At 41.0% G+C, this 13,036-nt stretch overlaps 1 protein-coding gene across 2 annotated transcripts in view; it reads right to left on the minus strand.

The window, feature by feature from the left end:
• Nucleotides 1-13,036, minus strand: part of PAK5 (p21 (RAC1) activated kinase 5) — a 795,393-nt gene that overhangs the window by 316,522 nt on the left and 465,835 nt on the right. The window lies entirely within an intron of this gene.

The following is a 13,036-nucleotide window of genomic DNA, read 5'->3' on the forward strand; positions in this document are numbered from 1 at the left end:
AGCTCAAATATGCCACTTTTCTCAGAATCATGTGGTGGGCTTGACATGCAAAGAAGCCCATGTATGCCAATCACTGTCTGTTGCAATGAATGTGAGGCTTTGACACCGCATTACCTGACTAAGGATTTGAGCTGACTGAAGAATAGCACTCAGTAATTATTTTTGATATAAACACATTTTTATTGTTTTATTTGAAGTAATACAGGTCACATTGAAAGCCATCAAATACATCATGGGTGTGTACAGCAGTCGACATCTCATACAATAGAAACAATATCATTACCCCATACAAAGCACTTGCTCTATATTTTGGCATATTAAGCAGACCATCCATGTGCCTCATATACAGGCTTTTCATGCTGGGGGCACCAGTCCACCCCATCTTCATCTAGATATTCTTGGGGGCATGGAGGCCTTCCAGTGTGCTCCGATGTCACACTTAGCAGCCAGCAGGGCTGTCCCCAGGAGTGCCCTATTCGCACGGGAACTCCCGACACCATTGATCACTCCCAAGAGGATCAGTAATGGGGATATTTTCGGAATGCTCAGCAGCCACTGTTTCCCGATATCGTGTTAAGATGGGACAGGGCCACGTCATGTGAAAAAAGTCTGCTGGGACATGTGAGCAGCGGAAACATGCGGGGCTGGCCAGGAGTCCTGCATTGAGCAACCAGTTGGGGTTAAGTATGCGCAATGTAAGTAGTATGTTTGCACTAAGTACTCGGGAATTCTTATTGTGGTCCAAGGGGCACAGACACCTAGGTAGCTGCTGAGTGCGCAGTCGCTCAACATGCAACCTGCGTGTATGATAAATGCATAGTTTCCCTCTCCCTACGGACAGCTCCTAGCAAACTAGCAGCACAGATGAGAGAGTATGCCCGCCTTCTGAAGCTTTGGTTTTATCAGGATGTCATTGAGAGAAATATCAAACAAGAAAAGGAGCTTAAACAAAAGCAGCATCTTTCGAACAATGCTCACTAAATGGATAATTCAGTGAATCAAGAATAGAAGACATTCAAGGACAAATCCAGGAGTCAAAAACTTCTTGAGGCTTCAATGCTGGTTGTCCTTGCACCATGATTGATGGAAGTTCAGATGGAAGCTAATGATGAGGATAAGGAAAGCATTGTTTCAGTTGAGAATGGTGAAAGTCATAATGAATCTTTCTTGTGCAGAGCAAGTTCAATTGAAAAGCCATAGGATTAATGTAATGATTAATAACAAATGGGATAAAAAGTTGTGGTTGACATTTGATTGGCAATGTATGGACATGAAGAAAATGAGGCAATAGCAAAACTAACTCCAGGAACAAAAGGAAAATAATGTAATCACAACTTATCAGTTTGCTCCGCCACCTTAATATTGGAATGGCTTAGACTTTCAGAAACAAGTTGTCTTTGTTACAATCGCATCACAGATGTTTACAAGCATTGCAAAGCTTGCTCCGCGTAACCATTTGACTGATGATGATATCCAGAAGAAAGAGCTTGTTCAATTGCTAAATGCTCATTGTCATGAGTACAAGCCAATGAGACAGTGGAATTACAACTGTTAGGCCAGCATGATGGTTTGGAGAGGTGGTCTAATAGTACACATTGCCTTGGTCTATGCCGGTCATAATCTTGCTTACAAAATGCATAACAACGGCTGCCATCTTAGAGATGGATAAACGGTGGTCTTTCACAAGAGGAGCGTGGCCTTCCAACAATCTTAGCTTGCAGGGTAGGGTTAGCAGCATAAATGGGTAAAGCAAAGAGCCAACCCCAGTCTTTCCAATCAGATCTCAAACCCTTTCCTTACCTGGATGTACCTAGACAGGCAAATAGCAAGAGGGTGTGTAAAATGTGATATTATTCCTTAGAGGTGACAGGATTCCACTATTTAAAAGAAGACCTTCCCCAATCCATATTTCCATCACTGCCAAACAGAAATTAACCCAACAGAGACAGTGGGAAATGGGTAGGAGTTGTGACAATGGCTCTCACCTGACATTTTTGTCAAACCAAGTGACCACATGGTAGGGACCTGTGTGGGCCTTCTGAGGCAACTCAGGAAACTGGATCCCTCCTATCACTCTCAACTCTGCGCACTGTGGTGACGGCACTGATTGTGTCGCGATTGGAATACGGCAATGGATTATATATTGGGCTACCAGACAAGCTGTTAGGTAAGCTGCAAGTAGTAATGAATGACGTAGCGAGATTAATCTTTAAGCTCCCAAGGGGTTCACATGCCACACCACTACTGCAGCAGCTTCACTGGCTCCCAATTAAGCAGAGGGCCAGGTTTAAGGGCACACAAATCTCTCTTTGGGCAGGCACCGGAATACATCAAGGACCGCCTAAGCAGATACCTGCCAGGACGTGACCTTTGCTCGTCCGAGGCAGGCCTGTTGTCCTGCCCACGGTTTGACACAGCCATCATGGGCGGACGAGTTTTCTCAGTTCTGATCCCCCAACTGTAGAATAAGTTGCCGGACCATATGCGTAGAGAAGCCTCTCTCCTTCCATTCAGGAAAAAGCCAAAGACGTTGTTGTTCGCACAGGCTTGGGGACAAAATGTGCTCTGACTGGGTGGGCGCGCTGATAGGTATCTCCTGGTAGGGTTCTGCAATTCTCTCATAAGCGCTAAGAGAACGTTGGTGATTGTGCGCTATACGAATGCCACTTAACATAACATAACATAACATGGCCCAGGACTGACAGGAGGAGTACCCTTTTTCTTCCAGGAAAGCCAGGAAGGAAATGTGAAGGGCCCTAATTGGTAACACTAGTGTAGTGGAGGTAGAACTAGAAAAGGAGAGGTAATCCTGGACCTACAGAAAGAGGATGGACTTGCTCCCTTTTTCTTCCAGGCCCCTGACTTCCCTAAGTGGTCCATACCTCTGAACGAACCTTAGAAAGATGGAAAAATAGGACCTGATTCGACAAGCACTATTAAACCCATAAAGGAGAAAACCCCACTCTACTACAATTAGGCTGGGAGGAGAGGAAGATCCATAGCTAAACCTTTCCCAGAACATACCAAAAGACAGAGACAGACTGTAATATAATACCTCAATCAGGAGAAAGAAATCTGGGAAACAAAAAAACTAAAAAAATCCTGAATGAGGATCTTTATGGTGCTACTCAAATACTGCAACAACTCTCTGCTAAATTAAGTACAAAGAATAAACATCATACTTGTTAGCAAGATGTACTGGGTTACTTCATACTTAAGACTCAAATCAGCCACAACTACACAGAGCTCCCCAAAAACATGAAAGATACTGAGGTCCTCCATCAAATTAATGGTATGAGTAACCCTTAAAGGCAAAAAATATCCATCAGCAAACATACCCAGCACATTATATGCTTGGCACTCCAGAGCGCTAGCAGAACAGCCCTGCAAGTGACCATAGCATGGAGACAGTGGGGCTCTGAGTCCTGGACCACAATAGCCGGCAGTGTGAGGAGCTCGCTGCCTGCTTCCCTTCTTGGGTGTGCATGATCTTCTGTAAATGTTAAAACTGGTCTCAGCACGGATATAGCAGTCAGCCATCTCCTGAAGCTCTGGGCTTGGCAGGTGTTATTGAAAAAAAACCAAACAAGGAAACATACACCAAAGAAGCATCTTTCCCGGATTCTCATTAGAAGGAAGGCCTTTCCAGTGCTCAGAAACTGGAGACGACCTCAAAAATTCCAAGGATCACACATTTCTGTAACCTCATATTCTGTTTCTGGCATCCCTTGTCCCATAACTGACAGACATTCAGACAGATGCCAATTACAAAAGTCAGGAACTTTAGGGGTCAGTTTGGATGAGTGAAAAAGAGAAAGATTCTTCCAACTTCAGAAACAATTAAACTGAAAGGCAACAGGATTGATTTGAAGAGCTGTCAAGAATAGCCCAATAAATTGCAGTCAAAACTTAACAAGAAGAAAACAAGAAGCCAGGACTTTTTTTGGCAGGCACAATAAAAGTAGAACTTGATCTTGGTTTATCTGCGGTTTTCTTCATTGTGCGATGTGAAAAGAGTTGACTTTCAGAAACAAGTTACCTATACATCATGTAGTTTGTAACTGTAACCATAAGAACACATTTCTCGTAAAAAAGAAAAGACATGGAACATTATTAAGTGCTAAATATGACATTTCTCAGAGAGCCTCTATAATGTATTTCACTTTATAAATGTCATAACTCAATGCTATGACAAAGCAACAGTTGATAACAAAACTGTTTACCTACTGTTGTAATGTCGTAAAGGCCTTCCAGGGCAGGCTAACAGGGTTGTCAGAAAGCCTGTTAACCCAACGCTGATTGCCTGCTTTGACTGAAAGCAGAAAGCACAGCTGAAGCAAGAGGAAGGAAGGCAGGGACGGTGGTGCAGGCTGCTCAACGATGGCAGCTACGGATTTTGTTTTTACTTTTGGGACCGGGATACACACCAGAGCAAATGTTATGTATGGCTCGCCCATCACTCCTCTGCCACTGTGTGGCAGTTTAAAGCAGGTCTATACATAACAGATGGGTAAATAGTGCATTACGGGGATTTTTTCACCTCAGGGTTCTAAGTGACATAATAGACAACTTGAGCTTTACTCAGAACCCCTCGGTGAAAAACATCCCCGTAATTCATCTATAATTCTACACATTGAGGTTAAAAAGTTCAGTAATACTGCAACCTAAATTACCAAGACAGCGAGGCATCATAATGACTGGGTGCGGAATTACAGTACTAGTGTGAGTTTTACCCTGAGCGATTGGAACTAATCACAGGAACTGAGGCTTGAACATCGATTCATGCATGTTGGTCCATCCTTCTGGACTCTTCCTCACATGCATCCCTAGAAGTTTTACTGATGGACTGTGCAAGGGGAAAACAACTCTGGAGTGTGGCATTCCCGTACAACTCATAACCCCAATTCAGTTTCCACCCAATTTTGGATTTAACGGTTTTGTCATAATGAGAAAAGAAAGACGGGGAACTTACATTGGCATTTTCTGTCCTTTGCTACATAAAGTTACAAAAAGTTACTTACAGTTATGAGGGCTTTAAAAATAGCAACATACTCCTTAGAGCTAAATACTTGCTTGGCCACGACACTGCATTTTTTAAGGGGATCCAAGTTACAAGGACAAGTGCGTATAAATTAAACATCTATTTTAGTTAAGACCACGGATAATGTGCTTCTTATTAACACGAGGACCTCATTCTGAAGAAACCCTGTGACTTAACACTTCTAATCCTGATAGAGTTCAAGTTTCCAAACTAAGGAAAGGATTTAAGGTCCTCATTTGACTGAGCTCTCAGGAAGACACTGAAAGATGGCAGAGCTGCCCCCTTAATCCATCTGAGAAGCAGTACCTTTCATCTGCCATCTTATAGAGACGAATGTTCGAATAACACTAAGACAGCACTGCAGGCTTTCAAACATGCAAATCTTCAAATGACGTCTTTAAGAGTATTTAGCATGATTGACTGCTGCAGGGATCTGTGGACTTCCGAGTGCTTCTAAGAATATTATTTTGTAGTGAAGGGCACTGCCATTCATGATATAGCTAGGCATTAAGGGTCAAAAAATCTATTCTATTATTCAGTGGTAGCTCACATAGGGCGTGCTGCGGGCGGTGAGGCGGGGGAGCGGCAGGGTGGGGGGTAGTAAACTCAGACATACGACGGAACAGAGGAAAGTAATTATTACGTTCCTCCGTTCTGTCATATGTCTGAGTTTACTACCCCCCACGCTGCCCCTCCCTCGCCCCGCCGCCCCATAGCACGCCCTATGCTGGCCGCCACTGCTATCATGAGCCCTCACAGCTAATTTAAACGTACTTCTGGCCTCAGTTTCATTAGGCAATCTATTAAAATCTTACTTTGGTGAAATTTCCAAAGATTTTTGATAATCAACCCTGAAATAGTTTACACAACTATACTTTATTCACGGATCAGAATCGTAACCACAGAGAAATGGCCAGCACCTTTATAAGCGTAGGTGATCCTAGCTCATCATTTCCATACCTGACTAGCCATAGTATCACGTCTTTAACCCTTTCAATGGCAGGGTGTGTTTTATACACCTCTGCGCCAGAACATGTACCTCTTTAGCCTCTTTGTCCACCCATACAAACTATATACATTTTGTGGCATATTCAGCGCTGTATGTTGGTACACACCAAGCACCACTCGCTGATTGTAGCCTGCAGATCTCATTAAAAAGGTGGAGATGTTTTCCTTTTTTTTATCACATTTGCTTGATATTTTGCTGAATTTCCCTATTGGATAAACATGACATTCTGAGCAGGGAAATGTTGGGCTGAATGTTCCAGGAATAGCAATTTTTGTGGGGTTTCCTAAGGAATGTAGTTTGCACAATCAATGAAATCATATTATTACAGATCACAAAATTACAACAGAATCACTGTTTATGGTGCACTGTTTATTTGATGACAAATGTGAAACTCTAGAAAATATGAATCACATAAAAACAATAACTGTTGCATTATGTGCAATTTCTCTAATACATTGGTGGACACCAGACCTTTTTTGCCCTCTCTGACTGACCGGAAGAACACTCTGATCATGACCATTGTCAGCTTTTTAATAATTTCGTTTTCAAAACATGGAAGTTCTTTCTAGCCTCCCTCGCGCAGGAACATACCCTTGCGAAGGCTTGAACCCCAACTTTGCTTCTATGTTTTTTTTTATTGTGGTGGTACCCGAAATGTATGGGTTTTATGTATGTTCAGAGTGTCCATTGGCACTAAATTAGGTGTTGTGCATTCTGGAAAGCAGCTACAAGAGAAATGCTTGTTTAGGGTGCCTGTTTTTATTAATTGATTCAACCAATAGGCTGTATGGAACCCTGCAATAACCATATATTTTTTATATCTAAACATACTAAGGTTTCTATTGCTAGGTGTCATTCCTCGCTCTCTCTGATTGACTGGCTTGAAGATTGAACTCAACATGACATTAGTCAAATTTTTAGCATTTCTATCTAAACTATTGTAATTCCCTCCAGCCTTTCTCATGCAGGAACATAAACCTTCATTTTCCACTAACTTTGTTCCTTTTGGTCTCCTGAACGTGGTGGTATGATAAATATATGATAAATATATGGACTTTCTGTGGGTTCTGGGTGCCCAGAGGTGACAGGGCATTTTGGAAATTTGGAAACCAGCTGCAAGTGAAATTGCAGTATAAGATACTTGTCTTTTGGTCACAGATATCACCCTTGGACTGTATGGAAACATACCTCAAACATATATTTTGATGTTGAGATATCTTAAGGTGTCCATCACTAGGTTCCAGGCCTCCCTCACACTGAATGACCGGCCAAGAACTTATGATTAATATGACATTTGGCATATTGGGCATATTTTTTGTATTTGTTCCCAAAGCATGGTTAGACTCCTTCAGATTTTCTCATACAGACCCAAATATGTGTTCCCCTACGTTTTATGTGGAGTTAGCAGACATGTGTGGGTTTCACACAGGTTTGATCAGGGAGCCACACACTAGACACCAGGGTATGTTTTTGATAGGGGAGACTCAATGAGGAATGTCTGGAATATTTGGGCCCAAGGTCAGCAGGCACCAACACTCCAAGACATAGATAAGAAATTAGAAGAAGAGGGAAATCCACTGTAATGTGGCATGCATGAATCCCAACATGGTTTATTAGCCGGAATCCCTGAAAATGTCAAAGTATGGGTAGAAGAAATCATACTTTCTTCCCTTTTGTGTGACAGAAAAGTCGAGAACATCAGGCAAATGGCAAAAGAGAGATGGTAGGTTTTCCTTGTTGCCAGATGTCCCCAGGCCCAGCTCTTTGCATTTACACCTCAGCATTGGGCTGGGTTTTATATGGACTTTTTCTTAAGCTAAGAAAGAATCCAAACAGCACCCAGATTCCTTGCTGTGTTGCAAAGGTGTGAGTATGCACTCCAACAAGGTGATGGATTCTGTTTTTTTTTTCAGGAGCTAAAAAAAAATCCAAACAATATCCGACTCCTCTGTGAGGCACCGAACTGTGTGTCTGCTCCTCTACAAAGTGCCAGTCAATGTGGATATTTTCTTAGATAAGAAAAAATCCCCAAACTTCTGAATACTTGCTGGGAAACAACTGTGTGTGCCTGTGCCCCAGAAATGCTTCAGACAGTGGATTTTTTCCTTAGGCTAAAGAGAATACAGAACAGTATCTGGCTCCTTGCTGGGGCGCATACGCTTAACTCCTCCCTCTCCCAAGGCTGCTCTTGGATACAACCAGCAAAATGGGCTCCGGGAACACCCTAAATGCTGGGATCACCCAGCAACTCACCAGGAAAAACTACAACCTAGCCAGACTAATCCTCAACCTCCCACACAGAAATCCCATCACACATCACCTTAGGGAGCTCTACTGGCTACCGATACATAAACATGCTCATTTAAAACTCCTCACAGACACATTCATCGTACTACACACCTTAGTCTCTACCTGAACAAACACTTTTCCTTCCACCAACCAGCTTTCCCTCCGCAAGACTCCTACTCGTACACATTGGACGCATACACAGAAGCAGATCAGGAGAACAGGCATTTTCTTACATCACTCTTAAAATGTGGAACAACCTCCCATGCCAAGTCAGAGCCTCCTATTCTTTTCATGAATTCTGCAAGACGTCAACACCTACTTTTCAATTAACCAACCTACCCTAGGCAGGGCCAGGCACACACACCTGCTCAGTGCCAGGATAGCCTAGCAGGTGATAGTGCGCTTTACAGATATGCATAACATACCATAACATGTGGGAGAGAAAGAGCAAATAATACAAGGATTCCCATGGTGTGCTAAAAGAAAAGAAATTGTTCACTGAATTCAAAGAGTAGAAGCGCACAAGACATCCAATCAAAATGAAGTAAAGAACAAATATTCCTACCTCTATATATCATTGCGATATTATTTTCTTTCCTACTATGGTACTTTCCATAACAATGCTACCACAAATGTAACATATGTAATGTATACAACACAATCATATCTCCTACATTTGTGAGGATTCCCTATCATAATAAATAGTTCAAACAAATAAAAAAATAATTATAATAAAACAATGTAACATTACGTGTAATAGCCAAATGTGGCTTGTACAAAATTAACGTCCAGCATAGTTGCCTTGACATAATCTTTTGGTATATTTCTAGATTTTCCAATGTTTATTTACAATTCACTTAACAGCACTGTACATGTGCTGCGTTCTTTCCTATAAAGTAGTCATCTAGCCACTTATTTATGACTAACATCTGCTTTTTAACTATATGGGGTCTAGAAAAGTAAAAAGATTCATAGATCACCGATATGAGGCTTAGAGAATGAGATGACAAACACTGACTATTCTGTCCACTACAGGTCATCCAAAACCTATGATAAAAGCAAGGCTATGTGTTTCTCTGTATTTTCATGTTTTCTTATAATATCTAGCCCACTGTAAACTGGCAAAGAAATACACTTGACATGACTAGATTGAGTAAACCATAAAAAATACATACAATAGGGAAACGAGGAAGTGTAATAAAGTTCATTTTTCCATTGAACTGAATAAAATCAATCGACTGTAAAATAAAAATGTAAAATAATTCAAACAAATAATTTTAACCTACGTCACATTAAAGAAAAAGATATAGCACACTTGACTTTGAATAAAATGATGAAATATAAATTAATTCTTTTGAAACATTATTTTCGACTTTAAAATTATCATAAACCACCCTCAATAAAAATGTTCTTTTTATTTAATGTGTTACAAACATGACTCTAAGTTACATTTGTAATTCATTTTAATAATTTTAAGTTAAAATTTAGTTTAAAATAATTTTAAATTTCAGTCTATTACTAAATTAAAAAATAATACATTTTTGCTCCGCTTGACATCCCTTTACGAAACTTTCCCACAACAAAGTTCATCCTTCTCAGCTCCTTTCTAGAAAGTTTTGGGGTGGTCCGTCAAGAGGACCCAAGAAAAAAGGGGATCCCAAAACGTCATTTTCACAAGTTAATTCCGGTAAGTAATTTTGGAAAGTGATACAGAAAAAAACAGCGTAGATCTCTTTCTGGAAAAGAAAGGCGAGAAGGAGGAGGTGGAGATCTCATCTCTAGGCATAGATTTGTGTATTGAACTTTGTACTTCCTGAAGTAGAACTACTTTACCGTTTCCAAAATGCCTTTGCTGAATCTGTCTCAAAATCTTTTGCCTGTGCATGCCTAAGATGTGGTTATGCCTCTGCAGTGCATTCCATGCGCTGATACGGGACATACCCAGGTGCAATACAAGGATTGCAGGATTGGTGTTTTATTTGCGGAAATTGTATGAGCATCTGCACACGATAAAAAGAATGTGTATTTGGGATGGGGTACACAACTTGCCATGGTACTGTGTAAAGACATGATTTCTATATTAAATGAAGCCAAATCATGGTGCAATCAGGAAAAGTCAGAACATTGTGAGAACTGTGTGCTCCTGTGCTGTTCCCCATCCTTCACTTTTTGTGAAAACCACAGGGTAAATGTCCTTGGAGAGACATTTTCTGCAGGATCTACTTCTATCATCTCCCTTCCCACTCTAGGTTGTGGGGCATGCATACAGTTACTACACATTCTCTGGGACATACACTCAGAGAGAAACCCTAGGTCAAAAACAGCAAAGACCATAAACATGTGCCAATGGTTCGAAGTTGGTAAAAGTGCAGTTAATTGAAACTGTTGCCCTACCAATTAGCAGAAGGCTGCGGCACTGCACAGAGACACCAGTGATGAGACGAAGGAGCACATTTTGCAGTGAAACCGCCTAAAAACTGTGTCTGCTTTGCTACCGTTCATTGACATTCACTGCATTTTTGGCAACACTAACCAGCTGATCAAAATGGACTCAACTGCCAAGTCTATTTTTGGAAATCTCTGACATCATTAAAGACTAATATACTTCCTGAGATCTTTAAAGACCTGACTGTGAACTGTGATATACTTCCTGTGACATTTCAATTTCCTGGTATTAAAGAACCATTTGCAAATTTATATAAGCTCTCAGGAAAAAATACACAGTATGGCCAACACAAGAAGTAGAAGAATGCATCCACGGCTGCTCTAAAATATCAACCGAGAGGCTAGTGTCTGCCAATAGGAAAGCGTCACCAGGGCAGCTGCGTTCAGGAAAACTATCAAGGAGAGATCCACTGAGCAAATGAAACAGAGCATCAGGGCAGAAATTTCAGGTCGAACTAATGAGAAACTTACCATCGAGTCGATATTTTGTTGCCTAACAAAGGGAAGTCATTTGATGTTGGTGAACTACTCTATGTGACCAAGACAGACAGCTTAGAAAAGCCCTGTATTAAAATCACATAAGACAATTATTCATAATATGATTGTTCATTACAGATTGGTAGTGTGTTTTGAGGGTATGGTTGCAATAAGGTTGGTGAAAGGTGTGGTTTGGTGGTGGAGGAGTAACCAGAAAAAATAAATACCGCCTACTTGGATGTACATCCAGAATGGTGGTGAACTAGCGGCCCTTTTTTCTCTCTAAGGGCTATCCTTACATCTCACCTCTAACTTTCCTCTATTCTCTCCCAACTTCAACCTATCACTTGCTCTGCTCTGCCCCTTTTTCTCTCCTTTCCTCTCTCCTGTGTCTCGCTTCTCCCTTTGTCTCTCTCTCCTCCAAAACCCTCCCCTTCCTCCTCTTATTGCCTTCTGTCCTCACCTCTCTCGTCTCCTTACTTTGTTTGCCCATTTTCCTACTTCCCCTCCCTCTTCTCTTGTCTCCCCAGAGCCTTGTCTTTTCGTTCTCCTCCTAACACACACGTTCTCTTTGTTTCTATCATGGCATGACTCATCTTCTCCCTATTCCATTTATCTCTCCATCACTTTTGCCCTTCTAACTCTCCTGCCCATTTGTCCTTTCTCTCTCCCTCACTTTTTCTACTGTCTATTCCAGGCTTTTCCAACAAGTGCCTCATGAGCTACTGGTAGCTCCCCTGTGTGCAGCCCAGTATAATAAATCCAGAGGCTTCTGCTTGGCTGAATTAATATATGTATACCACAATTGAAATGTGAGTATTTGAGGGGGAAATGGGTGTATTTTCAAAACCCATTATTTCACAAATATATTTATTTAAAGCTGGCATTTGAATGAGAAATCATGCAGTTTTGGGAGACTTATTACTAACATTATTCCCTTTGTGCTTGGATGCATTGCAGCTGTTGCTGTTATGTATTACTCTTGTAGAGGTATTCTAAACTGACTAAGCCTTTTTACATTATTGCTTGCAATCCTGCACTAGGGTAATCATGGCTGGTAACCTTGCATAGGTTGGCCACTAACCTACTCTTGTCTGATGCATACAGCACTGATATTGTTGGCAGCTCGGGATAATTTTTGTTGAAAAAAAGTAGCTCTCATTAGTGAAAAGGCTGGAGACCCTATTCTTTCCCTCTCATTCCTTTCCTTTTTTTCTCCCTCTCTCTTTTCCCTCTCTGTCGCTTCTTTTCTGTCTCCTGGACAGTTGCCATAACAAGAATAAACTGGTTTTAGTTAAGATTAGTTAGGGCAAACAAAATACATTTTTGGGGTCAACATTACCCAGATGTGTGCCAGAAATATTACAAAAATGGACCAAAAATCAAAACGTTTAACAAAAGAAAAGTATCAGTCAAAAACAGTATGTTTGCTGTTTTTACATTCATAAATGCCAATATAAAGTGACCTGGTTTAAAAAAAAAAATTACAATTATAAATGGCGTTCATCGCTCTCTGCACCAAGCTAAATATATTCTGGATAATAAAAAAATGGTTTACATGCCTCCTGCTGTCTTCAAATTCTTATGGAATTATATTTTTGGTTCTTATCCCTAGTTCTTATTTTTGAATTACAGAAAGGTACTTTTTATTTTAATAGCGCTGTTGTGAGCTTACAGAAAACGCAGGTGAAACACTCTCAGCAGAGGTATCTCATGCTTGCTCTGCTGTTAGATGCAGCTTCTGTCTGAAGAGAATAAAGGCGTCGTACCGGGTG

Source organism: Triturus cristatus, chromosome 6, assembly GCF_964204655.1.
Source record: "Triturus cristatus chromosome 6, aTriCri1.1, whole genome shotgun sequence".
NCBI lineage: Eukaryota > Metazoa > Chordata > Amphibia > Caudata > Salamandridae > Triturus > Triturus cristatus.